Raw genomic sequence first — 6000 nt, 5'->3', positions numbered from 1 at the left:
AGCGACGTAAAATATCAATCATTAGCGGCGTTTTAAGCAAAAAAATGTTATTTTAAGGTTTAGGGTTATGAATTTTAAGTTTAATGTCTACGATTAATTGAGAGTTTTAAGGGTTATGATATAATGTTTATTATTTTGGGTTATGGTTTTATGTTTTAGATTTTGGGTTTTGGGGTTTATTATTTTAGGGATTAGGGTCTTAATATTAATGTTCATGGTTTTAGGGGTTAGGCTATTAGAGATTAGGGGTTATGATTAATGATAAAAAATTAATTTATTTTAGGGTTTTAGTAAGCATTAAGATTCTATTTTAATTACTTTTATCCTTTGTAATATATATATTAGAACTTGTAATATGTATTAAGATTCTATTTAGGGTGTAAGTTTAGGTTTAGGGTTCAAGGAAATGATACTATTAGAACTGAAGAACATTTGGATTTTACTGAGATTCATGCCATTTTGTACGATACCCATATTAGTTAATATAAGAATATAAAATATATGTTTTATACTACACTAACATTGGCCACACGAATTCCCAAAAATATGTCTAGGATTATGGTTTAGGGTTAACGATTTTAGAGTTTATAGTTTGGGTTTTATGGTCTAGGAATTATGGTTGGTTTAGGGGTTACAATGTATGGTTTTGGGGTTTAGAGTTTGGTGTTTTGGTGTTTGTGGGTTAGGGTTCAGAGTTTAGGATTTAGGGTTTCGATTTTAAGGTATAATTTTAGATTTTAATTTAGAAGATACATATAAATAAGATAAATATATATAAATTATTTTTTTAAAAGAATATATATCAAAATGGGTTAACTTCCAAAAGCATAGATGAAAAGTGGTTTAGTGTGTAATTGTGTACATAAACTGTAATTTAATCTAGATCTTGTACAATATTAATAATATAATTAACATCATTGTTTTATTTAATTAATTTATATATTGCATACATAATATTTATATTTATTCAATATAAAAATATATTGATGTATTTGTTTTTTAAAATGTGTATTAAATCAAAATTAAAGTTTCAACTATAGTTAGGGTTTAGAGTGTAAGTTTATGGTTTGAGGTTTAAAGTTTAAGGTATACTATTGAAGACTGAAGCAATATTTGGAATTTACTGAGATTCTTGCCATTTTGTACTACACCTAATATAAGTATATAAAATATATATTTTGTACTACACTAACATTCGTCACACTAACATTATTTAGATATAATTTAAAAGAAATTATAAATAGTTTAAAATTTTGATCAATTTTTAAATATTTTTTGGTATTAAAGTCATTAGCGGCGTTTATATAAAAAAAACGTCGCAAATGATAGGCAATACCTGCATTTTTAGACAAATGCCACAAAATGTAATTATACATTAATACAAACAACATAGTTTTCTGTGGAAATATTAGTGACATTAGCGGCATTTCTATAAAAACGCCACAAATAGTAATTTACTTTAATTTAGAACGACGTCATTTCTAGTTGAGATAATAGTGGCAATAGCGGCGCTTTGCTTAAAACGCTACAAATTAGTCTTCTCAAATGTCGTCGTTTTCCGTGACAATAGTTGTCGTATTAGTGGCACTTTGACGAAAACGCCACAATAGGTCTCATTTAGCGGCACTTTCTATAAACGCCGCAAAAGAATTGTTCTAAATGTCGTCATTTTCAATGACTGTATGTTGGGTTTTAGCGTCGCTTATTTAAAAATGCCGCAATCGGTATCCTTTAGCAACGCTTTGATGAAAATGCCACAAATGGTCATTTACTCTTATTTGAAACGGCGTCCTTTTTCTCCCCTGAAGTTTATTCCCCTATACTCGAAATCACTACAATTTTTCGCTAAGTCATTTCCCTCATTTCAAATTCTTTCTTTCCTTAAATCCCTAAAACAAAGAACAACCCATTTTTTCCCCCAAATCCTCCCCTAATTCCCCAAACCCGAAATCCCTAACATTTTCCCCAAATCCATTTTTTCCCCATACTTTTTTCCACGAAATCAGTTACCCATTCCCCGAAATCCCAAACTCTTTTCCCTTTCCTCTCGTCTTGCTTCCTGTGAACTTTTCTGAAATCATTGCCTCTGTACTGTCAATTACTTATGTTGCTCAAATTTTGGAACCTGTTGAAATATTCTCTGCTACACTAAATGTGTAATTTGGGTACAAATTTGTTTCCTCTTTTTAGTTTATCATTGTTTTCCAGGAATCTGAACATATCTATGGTGATCAAACATCTTACTGTTTTACTCCTTATGTTTGATTTTTAGGGTATGGCTATTATTTGTCTTCTTCTTCAACTGCCTAGCTTCAATCAGTAATCTATTTATTATTATAGTTTTGAATGTCTTGGAGTGAATGTAAAGAGGCGTCTATGTTTTAAAATCAGTCATTTGAGTTGGTTAGAGAATTTTTATAAAGAATACAACTTTCAACAAATGTGTCCAAACTTATAGAAGAAATAGTCTCTGTTGATGAAGTTACTCAGCTGGTATCTTTTCATTTTAAAGCATAAGCCTAGATTTTTCTTTGATCTCTTCATTAGTGTGCTTATTTTCTATTCTATTGGTTGGAAAATATTTGTCTCTATTAACAAAGTTACCTAGTTGTTTCTTTGTCATCAAAGACACTCAATTGAAAGGTGACCAAGCATCTTATTGTTTGATTTGATTCCTTGTGTTTTGACTTTTAGGATATAGTTCCATGTGTGTTCTCCATTTCATCTGCCTAGCTTCTGTCTGTCAGTTATTAATCAATTCTTCTTGTTTGGAATGTCTTTGAGTGAATGTAAAAGAGTATATTTCGTCGGCAGCCCTCTGATGCTTCTCCAAATTTCTGCCATCCAGTTTCCTGTTATCTGTCATACTGTAAGTTCTTTTTCTAAAAAGCATTAGTGAATTAATGTTGTCAGATATTAATATTTATTTTTTATTTTTTATTTATAAATTAAAGTATTAGTGAATTAATGTTGTTTGTATTTTAGTTACTGCTTCCTGTTCCTCTTGCAACTATTGGTTCAACTGAAGTTGCCATTTAATCTTCGAATTAATATTTGGTACTGATATTGATAAATTTTTTATATTTGTTTCAACTTAAATAATATTTGGTGCTACTCTTATAATCTTACATCTGTTCTAGGTACTATCGAGCACCTGAATTAATATTTGGTGCAACTAAATACACCACAGCCATTGACATCTGTTCTAGGTACATGTTTTGTTGCTAAATTTTTTCCTTATTTCTATGCATTTTCACTTTAACTTACTTAACAAATGCTACTTTTTTGAATCCAGCCTCTGTTTGCTAGTGAGAGTGGAGTAGACCAGGTTGTTGAAATTATTAAGGTGCATTTTAGTTCAAAATTCTAATCAATAATAGTTTTATCATGATAGTTTTGGAAAAATTAATATTTTGGGGCTTCTATTTTGTATAGATTTAATTGCTGGTTCTGTTTGGAGTAGAACTATTTTGTTTTCAAAATATTTTTAAATTTTTTGCTTTTGAAAATAGTTTACATAATTTACATGCAAGTTCAATCACATGCAAGTTCACTAGCAACTCACATAATTTACATAATACATAACTTACATAATTTAGATTTCAAATTTCATAACTTACATAATTTACATAACTTACATAATACATAAATATATATCATATCATAACTTACATAACTTAATTATACTTATAAATAGACAACTTACCTGTGTAATTTATTGTCAACTTTAGACTTCAACAACTATGAAATGGATAGGACTTGGATGAATTTGTCAAGGGTAAGCAACAACTATCGAAATAAAGTACAAACTTTTCTAAATTTTGCATTTCAAAATGCAAGCCAAGAGAATATGATTCTTTACTCGTGTAAGAAGTGTGGCAATATCAATTGGCATTATCATGAAGTTGTCTACGAACATCTAATTGTTGATGGCTTTATTCGGGGGTATAAAAAATGGATTTTCCATGGAGAGTGTACACCTAGTAGAACCTCTTCAACGATTAATCTAGGTTATCCTCATATGCTTACCATCAGTCTGTTAGAGAAGATGGCATGAAAGGTATGTTACAGGATGCATTTAATATGCGCAGTCATGGTTTGCAATCATTTCCACCTGACTTGGTTGCATCTGATGATTGTAATTTCGGTGGAAATGCTTTCACCGAAACGGGAAGAAGTGTACCTGATAAACAGCCAAATGAAGAAGCGGTGAAGTTCTACACATTACTTAGTGAAATGAATGATGAACTTTATGAGGGATCAAAATTTTCAAAAATGTCTTTCTGTATTCGTCTGTTTCACTTAAAATGTTTGGGAGGGTGGACTGGAAATTCTTTGACAATGCTGTCAGAGTTTTTGAGAGATATGTTCCCCTTTGCCAAAATCCCTCATTCATGCAAATATATGAAGAAACTGATAAAAGATTTAGGCCTTGGGTACAACAAAATTCATAGTTGCCCAAATGATTGCATGTTGTATTGGGATGATCGGAAAAACCAACAGTCTTGTCATATTTGCGGTAAATCTCGTTGGATGAATAGAAATACAGAAGATGTTAATGAGGATGAATATGAGGCATATTCAAGAAGGAAGAAAAACAAGATTTTGCGATATTTTTTGCTAATACCAAGGCTTCAAAGGCTTTTCATGTCGTCAAAGACAGCCGAGTCTATGACGTGGCATCATGATCAACGAACCGATAATGGATTATTAAGGCATCCTGTAGATTCTTTAGCATGGAAATCATTTGACAATAAATTTTCAAGATTTGCAAGTGATCCTCGGAGTGAGAGGCTTGGGTTAGCATCTGATAGATTTAATCCTTATAAAATCATGAGCACTTCATACAGTACTTAACCTGTAGTGCTTGTTTCTTACAATTTACCTCCATGGCTTTGTATGAAGCAATCTTCTTTTATCTTATCTATGATTATCCCTGGAGAGAAAGGTCCCGATAATGATATTGACATTTATTTGCAGCCACTAATTGAAGAGTTAAAACAATTATGGGCGGGTGTTGAGACATATGATGTATTGAGAAAGGAGAACTTTTACCTACGTGCTGCTTTGTTATGGACAATTAATGATTTCCCGGCTTATGCCAATTTATTTGGTTGGAGTACCAAAGGACGTTATGCTTGTCCTTATTGTGCTGCGTAAACATGTTTGAAATAGTTATATAATGGGAAGAAGTTCTCTTATATGGGGCATCATCAGTGGTTAGATGGAAATCATAGATTTAGATTTCAGAAGACTTTATTTGACGATACTGAAGAGTTTAGAGAAGCTTATAAGCAGATCATTGGATCTGAAATCTTGTTCATGTTAAAAGATATGGATTTCAGTTATGGGAAGATGAATCAACCATCTAACAAACAAACAAAGAGAAGATCGAGGGATGAATCTGATGATGAATATGATGAAGAGGATGATCTTAATGAGGCAGACTTGTGGAAAAAAAGAAGTATTTTTTTAGTTGCCTTATTGGGAGCATCACATTTTACGACACAATCTTGATGTCATGCATATTGAGAAGAATGTTTGCGAGAACATCATCAGAAAATTTTGAATGTCGATGAAAAATCAAAAGACAATCTTTAGAGTCGACTCGATTTAGTTGACATGGGAATTCGGCGTGATCTTTATCCTCAAGTACTTCCGAATGGGAAATATCAGTTTCCGCCTCCAATTTTTGCAATGTCGAAGGAAGAGAAAGAAGTGTTCTGCACGGTGTTGAAGGATATAAAGGTCCCAGATGCGTATTCATCAAATATATCTCGATGTGTGAGTTTTAAAGATCGAAGACTATATTCTTTAAAATCACATGATTATCACATCTTGATGCAAGATTTATTGTCAGTTGCTTTAAGGTGTTGTATGTCAAAAAAGGTGTCGTCTTGTATAATTGAACTTTCCAATATAATGAAAGCTATTTGTGGCAAAGTTTTGAATGTTAAAGAACTTGAGAAAGTACAAGATCGAGCCGCTTTGACTTTATGC

Source organism: Gossypium hirsutum, chromosome A11 (assembly GCF_007990345.1).
Source record: "Gossypium hirsutum isolate 1008001.06 chromosome A11, Gossypium_hirsutum_v2.1, whole genome shotgun sequence".
Lineage (NCBI taxonomy): Eukaryota > Viridiplantae > Streptophyta > Magnoliopsida > Malvales > Malvaceae > Gossypium > Gossypium hirsutum.
This window is presented reverse-complemented; position numbering follows the sequence as displayed.